Source organism: Tachypleus tridentatus, chromosome 9, assembly GCF_004210375.1.
Source record: "Tachypleus tridentatus isolate NWPU-2018 chromosome 9, ASM421037v1, whole genome shotgun sequence".
Classification (NCBI taxonomy): domain Eukaryota; kingdom Metazoa; phylum Arthropoda; class Merostomata; order Xiphosura; family Limulidae; genus Tachypleus; species Tachypleus tridentatus.
The window spans coordinates 147,944,873-147,960,693 of NC_134833.1; positions in this window are offsets into that span (position 1 = coordinate 147,944,873).

The window sequence follows — 15,821 nt, forward strand, 5'->3', positions numbered from 1 at the left end:
AGAGTCAACATAATCGAAGCAGAAGAACATCTGAAGGCTTTTCAAAAAAGCTACCGTTATGGAAACGACGAACAGAGAATGATAACTTTGCAAACTTTGCTGGACGACTGTGTAGGTAAGACCGAAGATGTGTCTGAAATCGGAGACATTTCTGTACTCGGGGAACTGAAGCAAGCAATTCCCATGCACTTAGATGAAATCGCAAAGTCTCTCGACGGATACTTCTTCACCAGAAAGTCATGTGCAGCATGGGTGAGACAGCCGTTCACGTTTAGTGTTGCGATAGCAGATGTCAATGATGAATACCTCGACGAAATCATTGAACTTCAGTATAGCTAGGTTCAACAGAAACTTTTCAGAACAACAACGCTTTCAACGTTTTGGTGTCACCAAATCGTAGCGTACCCTCTTATTGCTAAGAAAGCCCTTGAGATAATCATACCGTTTGTTACAACATATCTTTGCGATCAATCCTTTTCGAGGATGGTAGACATAAAAACGAAGAAAAGGAACATACTTTGCGAAAATGATATTAGAGTGGCACTTTCCAAGGTGAAGCCGCGCATTTCTGAACTTGTCTCTGATAGGCAACAACAAAAGTCACATTGATTTGCTGTAAATATTCATTGAGTTATGTTTTTGTTTTTATGTGAAATCCATGTTTTGTTGGTTTTGTTCTTTGAACACAGTAATATTATGTGTAACTGATGCATGGCTCATTTTGTGCATTAGTAAAATATCTACTTATGTTAAGTATATTTTATTTTTCCAATTACGAAGGGTTCAGTGAAACTTCCGGGGTTCAGTACCTCTAACAAGGTTAAGAACCACTGCCCTAAAGTAAGTAGACATTTATCTCGGAGGTTTAGGAAACGTTCGAATCACGAAATATTATAGACCCTCATTTGTAACCTCCTAGTACTTAACCATTGACCGTCAACAATACTGAATTAACGTGTCTCAGAAGTAGTTTAGAAGATGTATTTTAATTAGGAACAATAAAATGGTATATTGTTTTAACAGTTTGTGTGTGGATATGGAAAATGTTAAATGCATAGTTTGTGAAGAAAATCTCATGTGAAATATGTTCATTATTTGGTTTCTAGGTACAAACCAAATCAAGTAGAAAAGTTGTGGAAGAAATCTTGAGCGTATGGATACTGACAGTATTTATTGAACATTTTATGGAATTCGTTATGAATAATTTATCAAAATATAAAGAAACTCACGTCTTACGTATCGTAAATGTAAATTTATCATACCAATACTTTATTATTACAGCTACTTTAGAAGCTATCAATACTGAAGTTAGATGTGCCATTAACGTTCCTAAAAACAAAAGAGAGTAACATTTGAATTTGTTTATTTTAAATTAAATGTTTTTGGATCCATAACTAATATGCCAGTTTTAAACACCAATTAGTTTGTAAACATTCTTGAACATACAGTGTAGCTTCAGTTGTTTCCTGGTACTTTAGTTTTGTTGAATTGCAGAATCATAAATGAAAACATTTTCACATTTACAGCGTATAACTATATTAAAAAATGTTACGAACTTTAAGAGTGTATGCAGCCTCGCTTTCGAAAAACTTTTTTTTTTGAATCTGTCAATTTATTTCTTTCCAGGATGTTAAAATTGATAATTACGTTTATCTGCAATTACAAAGGAAGATTAATGTACATCACAAACTTTTACTCCTTTTAATGTCAGTTCATGAGTGTCTATTTGGTTAAATTATTTTTATCCTTATTTCGTACTGGTTAAACGACGCAGTTTGGTTAGATTCAGTAATGTTTAGAACAGTGATAAGATTGAAATATTTTAACAACCAATTATGTGTCGCGTTACACACCACAATTTTGTGTGATTAAAAATAACAACAAAAATATCTTACTCAAATAATTTATTCAGCATGCTTTAAATATTTCCAAATTGCCACTTGATTATCATTAAAATCTTTATTCTTCCACGCTTGAACCCGTTGTCATCAGCTGTGTTTATTTTCATAGCCAAATTTGTACTGGAAAAGTGGGATTCTGTGAAACCAGTGGGAGGTCAATCAAATCAGTTGTCATGAGGTTTGCCACATTTTCAACTGTAAGGAGACTTCTTTCATCTGAATATATAATATTTATTATTGAAAACCCTTTTTCTGCTTTTGCGGAACTGTGAATACCACTATTGATAATATTTTTAGCCTTTTGTACAGTTCCTGAAATCTCATGATTATGGAGATTTCGAAGGACATTTTTAACATAGTCACAGAAATCATTAATGATAATTTCGTGATGAAAGAATTTACTGAATTCATACAATTTGTCTTCAGCGTCTTTCCAAGACAAAAACTTTATCAGTACTCCAAATATCTGGTTCAAGTATGTTTACCAGTTCATGAATTTTATTGTCATTTTCTTGTGCATTATTTCTTATTTTTAAGCGATCACAATCCATAACATTTCACATCGCCTTTAGAGTTTGATGATACATAGATGGTATCACCAGAGATACCGAGTGTATTTTCAACGTGTGTGCGTGTTGTTGCATAGATAGCCACACTAGGTTTTTCGTGTGTACAAACCCATGATTATAGGTTTCTAGTGCCTTATACTTATTTTTGTTTCAGTGTGAATCATGTAGATTCAAATGATAAATATTCATGTTGCTGGGGTTCCAATTCCAATGGTGATCTGCAAGCTACCCAAATCTTTAATGAAATGTAATAGTGGCAAATGTATATGTTGATATATAGGAGACAGTAAACTACATTTTTAATGATTAACTGTATGATGATAGATTCGACACCAGCCAGAATTCATGACAGTCAGGTGAATTTAAAAGCTATAATCTTAAGCTACATGCTAAGAACTTAACTATTTGTTTTATTAAAAACAGATGACTATTCAAAAATTTATTTGTGAGTGGAGACAAAGAGAAGAAATTCCTTCAGGTTTCATAAAACCTCCAGTGGTTTTTTTAAGGCGTAAATTTAATAAAGACTCGATAGAGCTATTTTATAAAAAAATTTGCAGCAAATATTTATAATTTTATGATACAGGTTTCGTGTAGTTTTTATAAAAAAATTCATTGGAATTACAACCATCTCTATAAAATTTAATAGTGTTATGTTCTACAATATTTTCCTACTTCATTTATAAAATTATTTCTAGAATTTTTGACATATGTTTCAAAACTCTATAATACATATTGGTAATGAAAGTATCAAGGAGTTTTGAACAATATTAATTATGACTTTATCAGTTTTGCGCGAAATTATTTTTTTTACTTTTTAATCAAAATGTGTAAATTCTTTAGATCCTGAATTTTGAAGAGTGAAACTCATTGTTTGGTATTATTTGTTTCTGAATTTCTCAACCCTGATTTTTACTTTTAAATTGTATTTTAAACTTGGGTAATGTCTGGAATTTACAAGTTCAACCTGGTAAAACTGATGCCGCAGAACCTTTATTTAGCAATTTATTTTATTGGACATTTGGTGAAATTGTTATTATTCCGTTTTTTATTTGGAAGAGGCCGGCATAGCCAGGAAGATAAGGCACTCGACTCGCCAATTCAGCCGTGGGGGGTTATAATGTGAAGGTGAATTCCACTGTTCGTTGGTAAAAGAGTAGCCCAATTGTTGGTGGTGGGTGGTGATGACTACTCGCTTTCCCTCTACTCTTACACTGCCAAATTAGAGATGGCTAAAAAACCCTCGAGTAGCTTTGCGCGAAATTCCAAACAAACCAAAATCTTCTCGGGTGATTGGGGATAGGGCATTTGTGAAAGTAACATTTTTAGTTATAGTATGATTACATGTTATTAAATAATCAAATTTTGACTTTTTGTTACATGTTTGCATCCTTGATTGGTCACATTTGGACTGTATTAAGTGTTTTGTTACCTTCATATATCTTTTCCAATCAAAGTTACAATTTTGTAACGTTTTACTTTATATCTGCTATCAAAATTCTGCATTTCGTTACACATTTCTACTCTATTCCTAAAACGTTAACCTTCTGTTTCGTAATTTGGAGTTTTTTCAATGGAAAGTTTTTGCTTTAAACTTTCTTATATACTTTGAGAATCAGTAATTGACTATATCCCTTATTTGAATAGTTTAGAATAAAAGTTTCTATAATTGTATATATCGTTTTAGAACAAACAGTCACACCTTCCGAAAGATAAAACAACAAAAAACACTATGTCTTTTTATGTTGAGATTTTTAAAATTCACACTTGACGTCCACTCAAATGCGGGGATTTTTTGGATCCCAACACTTAATTTTCAGTTATCTATTTGCAAATGTGGTTGCACAAAGGAATGGCTAATATTCCATTATCAACAAACTCGAGCGTTATCTAATGAAAAGGAATTATGTAAATTCATGTTTCAACTTTCTCCTGGTTTATTAAAAGCTGTGTGAAAGCCCATCGTTTTAAAGAAATGTTTAGATCTGTCTTTGACCTCAGATTTGAGAAATATAACTATCTTTTAATGCCAACTTATATACGAGCGACTGGTAAGGTTAATGGGTTTATAATGAAAGTGACTGACATAATCGTATTTTCTATAATGTAAAAGTTGTCAAGTAATACATGAGTTATTGGTATGTTTAATTGGTTTACAATGAAAGTAACTGACATTATCGTATTTTCTATAATGTAAAAGTTGTCAAGTAATATATGAGTTGTTGGTATGTTTAATGAGCGACATGCAATGGAAGGAAAATCTGTTTATGGTAAACGACAGTGAAACTGGGTTGGTTTAAGTGAGGTTGGACATTTGTTTAAGATCTGTAAATTCTCTGTATCAGTGATCACATCTGGTAAGATTAATGACATCAGTATAATAGCCACATTTGAAACAAAAGGAGCTTCTCAACAGAACTTAATTATAATTCATTAATTTTTCTTTACACAAACAGACGAAGATCTATTAATTCCAAACAACTGACTTATCAGAAACAGTACCGTCTAAAACTTCAAAGATAAGTATAGTCTCAAGCAATATTCTATATAATAAAACTATTTTTATATGCAAATTTTTTTGATATTAAAGAAGAGATGTATGAAACTGAGTGAAAGTTAAAACATAAAGTATAAAATATTTGGATTTGTCGGAAACTGTCGGATTTGGCTTAGAATTATTCTTTAAGGATTTGATTATGATGCCACTTCTAAAAATCATATTTGAGACATAATTAAACAACTTGACAAATAATAAATAGATTTGAGTATTTTGTCAGATGTATTTTATAATATTACCAACCATCCAACTTAGCGAAAAGTAAAGCATTCATAGCCATTTCTAACATGCTTATCTAGTAAATTGCTTTTGTCAGCTGACATGGAAATTTTTAACCCAGTTTTGATCATTTGCTTTTAGTCAGTCAATTCAGTCTCAAATCTGGGACATATTCACGTCGAACAATTTGCCTTCGTTCCATTTGTTCCACTTGTTTAGTACATTGGTGTAATTAACGCTGTTAACAACGATCCTAAGGTAAGTAGAGTACACATTGAACGTTTTCAGTAAGTTGTCTGTTCTGTCGATGTTTCGTTCGAAATTCTTGATCCAACGTTTGCTCCACCAAATATGCTTTCTCTTTATGACACGTGACTGGACGGTATACTGTTGCTGTCAATCCAATTATTTCCTTGTAAAACAGTGGTTGGTGAGTAGTGATCACTAGGTACCTTTTTTCTTTTATTTCACTGCTAAATTACCGACGGCTATAGCAGATAGCCGGCGTGTAGGGCTATCGTGTAGCATATAGCCAAATTGAAACAAACCAATAGTCTCTTCAGAAATCTGATAAACTAACGAATTTTTCAAAGTTTTGTTTCGTTCACTAAAACGGTGAAACTTTGGAATTATCTATCGAAATTTGCCTTCTGAGAGTCACAGCATACAGGCGTTCGGTTTTTGAATATAACAGACTTTACCGTCTTCTCTCATGAATGATAGTTCCTGATCGCCCCGGGTTATTTTTCGTTCACCGAAGGGGAACGAAATAATAAGTTTACCCACATACCTCTCCAGAAACACACTCACTCGTGAAATATGGACAAACCATGAATAAAGATAAATTCGGATGTTGTTAGGAAAAATCCCATGCGTATGATATGGTGTTAAACTAATTTGGAACTAAAACAATTTAATATAACTAGAACACTGAAGAGTTTCTCCAGAAAACAATCTACCTGTTGTGTTTAAACACCTAATCCCAAATCCTATGATTGTATTTGCTAACTAATTTTCATTTCTTCATGTACTAATTACTCATGTTTTGTTTTTTGTACAATGTTCTTAGTGGTTTACTAACGACAATCTTTTTTATTTTACTCTTCTATGATACGACAGAATGGATCTGCACAACAACCAATGAAGGCCGGCTTTGAAAGTAGCTGCAGACAATATTTGAATGTGATTGGACAGAGAACATTATGTACTTCTTATTTTATATATATCATGAACAGTGGTTCATCAATTTATTTCTGTCTTCTGTTTATGGTGGCCTTTTCTCGCGCTGAGTTTGGAAAAGCGGATGAAGTCAAAGTTCAACATTAACTATTTAAATAACAGTATTAGAGGTATGAATAATGTTGACAACAAACAGGATATTCTACACTAACTTGTTATGAATTAATTACACTTTCATTCACATATCAACATGTGACATAATGGTATATTTCTGTTGAGTGGTTCTTAGCAGAACACTTCCTATACAAAAATGGAATATCAAACATAGTAAACTAAAACCCTTTTGACACATCTACTCTAGAGTAGCACACAATCTCACATTTGTTTTTATCACTGGGAGTAAATTGTGTATCCTTTGAACTTTAAATGTTTGTTTCTTTGCAGCATCTATTTGTGTACTTTAATCTAATCATAAAACATTTTGTGGTTCATTCAATTTTTATATTTAATATAATATATATATATATGTGTATAATAGGTTAAACTCGTATGTACAAAATAGATCCACAGACGACAAACAAAACTTGTCAGATCTAAAACTTGTTGCTCTGAAATATACACCAGCGAACCGTTATACACGTGATCGCGAGAAACAATCCTTTATTTATAATCTAGGTACAATTTGTTAACTAGCTTTAAAGGAGAAACTGTCTGTTTTATAGCCCAGCTTTGAACATCTGTCTTTTCACTGCTATCCTTCACTTATCTGTTTTATATTTCTGTTTTTATTTTCCTTTTCTTTCCGTCCCCGGCTGATACATCGGTAAATTTACGAATTTACAACGCTAAAATCAGGCGTTCGACTCTCCTCTGTGGACCCAGCAGACAGTTTGGTGCAGCTTTGCTATAAGAAAACACACGTTCTCTTTCGGTTACGTCACATATTTACAACAATTGATTGACGAGTAGTGTTACGCTTTTAACCAATACAAGCTATTAAAGACAACAATAAAATGGAACCATTATGTTATTGGATATTTGCGTATAGTAACTAAGGAGACAAGATGTTAAAGTAGAAACCGAACTGGGCGAAGGAAAAGCAAGATTTTGTAGTCGAAAGTTTCTCACCTTACATTTCATGGGTACTTCGGCCAGTACAATTTGCAGGTGTAAAGTTTTGTATAAATATTTTAAATGTATATTCACATAAGATTGTTATATAAATCTGAATTAAATTCTTGAAATGAGAAACAAAAGTCAGACATCAAGTAGATAACATTCACGTTACTCAACAACGTGTGAGAGGCTTAATAATTAGGGTTAGAAAACATGGGGCTGTTTTAGATAGTATGGTACCGAACGATTTAGAAAAAGGGAACATTAACTAAGAAAAAAAAATTCTTTTTACGGCAGGAGAAAAGTGTTCGGATTGTGCTAATACAAACAATCATTTGTTATATATTAAATGTGCTGCCGTTTGATGAATAAACAACAGTTTTTAAAACTCCGTTTCTTAAAGCTATATTTATAAATTTCATCAACAAAGATATAATAAAACCTTCAGAATTAGCAATCGTGAAAGTTGGGTGCTGGTTACAAGGGCAGAACTTAAAATTCTACTGTATGATAAACAAAGGTTTGTTGTATGTATTAAAGTTATTTTGATAATTGTCTAGAATTAGGATACCAAATAGGGAATTTTTTTATTGGTTATTGTTTAAAATTAGAACAAATTGATGACAAAGACCATTATAAAGTAATCTATATTGACTCTTTTAAAGTTAGAACAAATTTATGACAAAGAGCGTTATAAAGACCATCTCTATTGTTTGTGAATTTAAAATAATTGACGATAGTTGAGGGTTGTAACATTATCTCCATTATCTCTCTAAATCTTAATTGTAGTTAACGACACATCTTTTATCAGTAAACGTATGCTTCTAATCTTTAGTTTGTTCCACAGATTTGTTTGATAATACTACTACCCTTACCCTTATTCTCCTGCGGTAATAAACGAACGCGGACTAAAAAGAACCAGTTGGTGGTTTTTGATCTTCTGCACTACACGTGAATAAGGGTGTGTTATTTTAATTTAATATGACACCTAACAGAACATTTATGTGTTACTTAATGGTCATTTGGGCCATGTAACTTCAAATATTACAAAACGGCAATAATGGCCATAAACATACAAATATTACGTAACGGTAATTCTGGTCATATAAGTTATGTACTGTATTTGAAGTTTTTAGGAACTGCACGTTCCTGGAGTTTAGGATTATATGAGGTTTTATTAATATATTTTAAACGTGTAGTAAAAGTTTGGTGAAACGGAGAGCGCCTGGAGACAACAGCTACTACGTTTCGTGTTCCATAAATAACGTGTCCATTTTTGTCTCTGTACTGATAGTCTAGTTAATAATATTAGCTAATGTATCTAATTATATTGCTTTTTTAATATATATTTATTAGGCAATTTTAGTTATAGATTTTGTTTCGCATTATGAACTTAATATAAGTATTTGGGACTAACCTAAATCTCCTAAGCTGGTCTAGCCTCGTGAGATGTTATTGGGATTAAGGCCGAAAATTATACTTTTTATAAAAAAGAACGTTAGACAAAGGCATAAAATTGTCTATACTTATAAAAAGGTTTATTTGTTTTTTTAGATTCACTCTAAGTAGGTAGCTTGCTTTGATCTTAAGTTAATATTAATGTAATTTCTATATTGTATGTATCATTAATAACTCTTAGCTTCGGCTGTTATAATCGCAATAATAAATATTTTCACTTTTTGGGTGAAATTTTCTGAAAAGACACATTTATCTAAGCCTTCAAAGTGTTATTTTAGAATACCTAAAGATACACAATGAACAACACAGTTCTGAAGGATGCGTTTTCATTTCCATTGTCTTACTAAAATATTTTCATCTTTATTGAAAGTATGTCTAATCAGTTAGGATTTTTAGTCTCGAGTTATTTTATTTACAGGACTGGTTTTGTAAAACTATATTATTCCTCAAAATGTACGAGTATAAATTGGATGTTCATAAAATGTCTCCAACTACATTCCAGGATCACAGTTTCTGTTTTCAGTAAGGATGCCCTGTTCAGACTTTACTACTTGATAGGTTGTGGTAAGTATTTGAGAATAATACGAATCCTATTTTATTTATTTGTTGTACCTAGCTATGATGGGTTTAGTTTTAAGCCTTAGCTACTTGACATCTTTAATTAACTGGTACTATATTAACTACTTAATTTAACTCTTGTTACATGGAACTTAAATATGATACAACTATTTTTTAAGCTGTTTCAACATCATTATTATTACCGTTTTGTTTTCATCCATGTGTGTGTGTTTATCACCAATATTTCTCGAAAACTGTTGGGTATATATGAACGAAAGATAGTATACACTTGGACTATAACCAAACTTAGAAGTGATTAATATTTAAAGGGTCGATGTCAAAGGTAACAGCGAGTTCACCAAAAAAAATCATATTTGTTACCACGGAGACCGATTTTGTACACCATTTTTGTTTTATATCTTATACAAAAACGAACGGATTTGTTGAGACTTTGTAATCGTGTGTGAAATGTTATTACCTATTGTTCGTTGATGTTCATAACGACAAATATTCAGACACATTTGCATATGTTTTAAGAACCAAATATGGTCAACGCCATTCAGGTACTGGCATTATTGTTTAAAAAAATCAATATTGTTTTATTATTGACTGAGTTAAAGGTATTGCGTTGAGCAGGTTACAAAATCGTAATTTAGAATGCACTTGATTACTGATAAATTTAACGCCATCCTTTTGTTTAGCTTTAAAACATCCTGTACTTATCAATCTGATTTAGAAAAATGTTGTTCAGCAGCACTTGGTTGAGTGAGGCCTGTTTCTTGGAAAAATAACGTTATTTAAACAAACCTGTTTTTTTTTACAAACAATACAATACATGGAAACGTACCAACTTGTCGGGATTAATATAAAACAGTACACTGAATATTTGGTTTTGCAGTTATTTTTATACTTCTTGGTAAACATGATAATGTTTTGTTTATAATAAGAAGCCTTGACCATTTCTTTCCAACTTGAGAATAAAAGATTGTTTAGTTTCAGTTGTTAAGTTGGTTATGAATAACGATATGGATGTTAGATAGATATAAAATAATGAAAAAATAGATATATGAAGTTCAGATAGTAAGACGATGAAGAATATAGATCTGGGTGAGAAGTTGTCGGTAATACAATGAAGAATAGACATTTGGGCGTGAAATAGTTAGCAAGACGATTAAAAATAAAGATGTGGATGTCAAGCAGTCGGTAAGATAATGCAAAATGGAGATGTGAGGGAAAAATAGTTAGAAAATAGGTGAAGAATAAATATTTGATGTCAAATAGTTAGCGAGACGATAAAGAATAGAGATGTGGATGTTAAACAGTTAGAACGTAGGTGAAGAAAAATAATGTGGGAGCCAGATAGTTATAAAAATATGAATAATATGTATATGAATTTCAAATAGCAACACGATGAAGAATGGAGATCCGGGGGTAGAAAGTGGTGGGTAATAGGAATAAAGAAAATATATTTGGGAGTCTAATAGATAGAAGGACAAGAATAGAGATTTGCGTGTCAAATAGTTAGCAAGACGATGAAAAATAGAGATCTGGATGTCAAGCGGTCGGTAAGATATTGCTAAATGGAAGTGTGAGGGATAAATATTTAGAAAAAAAGGTAAAGAATGGAGATTCGGATGTCAAATAATTAGTAAGGCGATAAACAAAAGAGATGTGGGCGTCAAACAGTTAAAAGGTAGGTGAACAATAAAAATATGGAAGCGAGGTAGTTATAAAAATATGAAGAGTAGATTAATGAATTTCAAATAGCTAGACGAAGAAGAGTAGAGATCTGGGTGAGAAGTGGTGGATACCACAACCAATAATAGAGTTTTGGGTGTTAATTTCACAGAAGAAAAGTATGGAGATCTGGGTGTCAGATAGTTAGCAATGCGACGAAGAACAGAGACCTGGATGTGAAACGGTCGGTGAGATAATATAAAATGGAGAACTGAGAAATAAATACTAAGAGAAAAGTTATGAATAGATATTCGGAGTCTTATACATAGCAAGACAGTGAAGAATAAAAATATGAATGTCAAACAGTTAAAAAGTTAATGAACAATAAAGATGTGGAAACCAGATGGTTATAAAAATAAGAAAAATAGGTATATGAATTTTAAATAGCAAGATGAAGAAGAATAGTGATGTGGGTGGACGTTGTGGGTAATACATTGAAGAACAGAGATTTGGGTGATAGATATATAGAATCGGAAGAATAGAGATTTGAGTATCAAATAGTTAGGAAGAGGATGAAAAATAAAGACTTGGATGTCAAGTGGTGGGTAGATAATGGAAAGTGGAGATCAGATGAATAATTACTCAGAAAAAGGTATGAATAAAGATCTCGATGCCAGATTTTTGTAAAATTATGAAGAATAGATATATGATTTTCAAATAGCAAAGCGAAGAAGAATAGAAATGTGAGTGGAAGTGATGGGTAATATGTTGAAGAACAGAGATTTGGGTGATAGATATAGAGAATGACAAAAATAGAAATTTGAGTATCAAATAGTTAGGAAGAGGATGTTAAATAGAGACTTGGATGCCAAGTGGTGGAAATACAATGCAAAATGGAGATCTGAGGAATAAAATACTCTTCAAAAAAAGAATCGTGAAAGGAATATTTTTGTTATTTTAAAGAGAAATGTATGTAATAACGTTACAAGCTCAGAGTATGTGATGTTACTCGTGTTAAGGCACTGATTGTCAGACCAAAATGAGAATAAAAGTTTTGCACTTTGAAAACGGAGGAAAACAACGGATTTTTCGCCAAAACGCATTCGTGTCCAATAAATCCCTATAAAAGTGAAAGGGTTTTCGGTTTCCATAACTCAGTGTTAAGCCACCGACACGCAATACAGTTATGACCAAGACTGAATAAACGCCATTGGTCGCTTGGAAGGAGGCGAATCTCGACGAGATGTTGCCTGAGCTGTGAATGTCCATTTAAGCAACCATCACAAGGCTATGGAATCGTCACTAACAACATGGATGAACTTATGACCGTCCACGATCTCCCAGACCTCGTGTGACCACGCCCGCAGAAGATTGGTACATCCGGTTTTGTCATTTTCGGGATAGGACCACCACTGCGACTTCTACTGCCTCAACCATACCATGGCTGTGTAGGATTTCCGATTAGACCGTACGCAACCTTCGACGAGATTCTTAGGCCCCATGTGCAACCCATCATGGTGAACGTCAACGACGTTTCTCAACATGACAACGCCCGTTATTACACAGCCAGACTCACCACTGTCTTCTTGACACATTACAACATCAACGTTCTTCTCTGGCCCTCCAGATCACCAGATATAAATCCCATCGAACATCTTTGGGACTAGTTGGACCGACGTCTGCAACGGCGACAATGTCAACCGTAGACTCTACCTCAGCTTGCAGCAGCTTTGCCGGCATCAAAAATAGAGACCTTGATATCATGTAGTCAGTAAGATAATGCAAACTGGACGTCTGAGGAATAAATATTTAGAAAAAAAAGGAAAGAACAGATTTCTACGTCCAATACTTATGAAGACGAGAAAGAATAGTAATATGGATGTGAAACAATTAAAAGTTACGTGAAAAATAAAGGTTTGGATGCCAGATTTTTATAAAGATGTGAAGGACAAGTCTATGAATTTCAAATAGTAAAACGAAGAAGAATAGGTGTATGGATGCGAAGTGGTGAGTAATACAACGAAGAATAGAGATTTGAGTGTTAGATATATAGAATGGTAAGAATAGATATTTGAATGTGAAATAGTGAGAAAGTGTTCAAGAATGGAGACTTGGATGTCAACGTTCAATAAGATAATGCAAAATGAAATGAGCAATAAAATGCTTAGAAAAACGGTGTAATAATTGTATTAAAGTGTGTGAAGGAAAGTTTTTCGGTTTTAAATCGAAGTTTGTAATAGGTTTTTTGAGAAGGAATAGAAATACAGACCGATACACATTTGGTTATGTATGTACATTATGGGTATCAACAATGAATTACAGTAACTATAGATGCATCTTTCCTATATTACAGCGAAGCTTTTACGTGGTGCTGTTAAATGAAGTTTCATTAACCAAAAAAAACTTCCGAAACCCCAGTTCTTAAAGAACGATAAAGAATTGTACAATTTTAATTTATACACACGATACAAAAGTTAGAAATGAGCTAATTACACCACAATATTTTATTAAAAAGAGTTCATAGTTCTAGTAATGACCTTCCGTTGAAGAGACCGTGGTAGCGCCTTCGCCAGCCTCCCGACGCCGACGTTCTACACCTTCCGTTGAGAGACTGGTGAAGCGCCTTCGCCAGCCTCCCGACGCCGACGTTCTACACCTTCCGTTGAGACCGTGGTAGCGCCTTCCAGCCTCCCGACGCCGACGTTCTACACCTTCCGTTGAGAGACCGTGGTAGCGCCTTCGCCAGCCCTCCCGACGCCGACGTTCTACACCTTCCGTTGGAGAGACCGTGGTAGCGCCTTCGCCAGCCTCCCGACGCAGACGTTCTACACCTTCCGTTGGAGAGACGTGGTAGCGCCTCGCCAGCCTCCCCGACGCAGACGTTCTACACCTTCCGTTGAAGAGACCGTGGTAGCGCCTTCGCCAGCCTCCCGACGCCGACGTTCTACACCTTCCGTTGGAGAGACCGTGGTAGCGCCTCGCCAGCCTCCCGACGCCGACGTTCTACACCTTCCGTTGGAGAGACCGTGGTAGCGTCTTCGCCAGCCTCCCGACGCCGACGTTCTACACCTTCCGTTAGAGATTCCGTGGTAGCGCCTCGCCAGCCTCCCGACGCCGACGTTCTACACCTTCCGTTGGAGAGACCGTGGTAGCGCCTTCGCCAGCCTCCCGACGCCGACGTTCTACACCTTCCGTTGGAGAGACCGTAGTAGAGCCTTCGCCAGCCTCCCGACGCTGACGTTCTACACACTCCGCTGGAGAGACCGTGGTAGCACTTCTGCCAGCCTCCTGACGCCGACGTTCTAAATCACCAGTCATTTGGTTATCGTCGGTAACGAATACCGTGGATGTAGATGGGTCTGTGCAGGTAAAATGCAATGACGTGAAGTTAAAATATAAAACAAAATTGCTAATAGAATCTTACACTCCATCGTTTCGACACTCTAAGGTACGTATAGAATAACTAAAACTATAAACATCTCCTTTTTCTCATCTGCTGTTATTTTTCAACTCGTCTTTGATGAATTTTGAGGGCTCTGAAATTGCGCATGCTCATAAATATGCCGTAGAGAGAACAGACCGTATGCATTTGTATGATAAAGGGAGGTAATGTTGATTGCTGGCCTCTTTCTATACATAGGTTCCTTACTATGTGCATATTGGGAATATTCTCTAAACAGTATTATAATTATCGTTGATTGCGCTATGTACGGATGGCACGGACACTAGTTTTAAAGTAATACAAAACTCATCCAGATTTTCTGATCCACATGTCATGAAAAGGTACCTATAGTGTCTTACCTACCGTAATCGCTTTCTTTTTTATAAGAAAGATACACTTTCTATTAACTTATAGAACGAAATCCTATACATGAGCTTTGACCATTATGTTTATTATAATACTATGTTAAAGTCTCGAATCTATAAAATACATTTTACAACCAACTAAACCTCGTATATTATCTTACAAAAATAGTAAACAAACATATACAAGGAAAAACCAAATCATAGCTCAGTCGTTAAGTAGAGCTGGCTACTGAACTTAAAAAGAAAAAGGATTGAAACTGACAAACCATAGGGACCCAAATTTTGTATTCCTAAAATATTGTAAATTATTCATAAAAGAAATATTTTAAGGTTGCCTGATTTAAAACTATAATGATTCTAATGAAACCCGAGATAGCTATACACAAAGTAGATGAGTTCCTAATATCAGTCATCCCTAAATAATGTCTGATTTGAGATTCAGTAAAGGAGAAAGGATTTCAAACGCTTTTAATGTTATTTAATTAATAATGTATGTTCCACTATTATTAATTACTCCCTGCCAACGATTCACAATCTTCTTAACGCAACTTCCATACAATTGTTGGGGTTTTGAGGAAAAGAATGTAGAGAGGGTAGTTTGAGATGTTCGTGTTCGAAGCTCTTTTCCATCAAGATAATTCTGCAAAACTTCCAGAAGAGATGATAATCAGATGAAGCAAATTCAGGAGAATATGGAGAATGATGGAAGTTTTAACCAGTCTATCTCTTCAATTTTGCAGATGTAATCCTCGTTGTATGGGGGGCTGCATAATCCTGGTG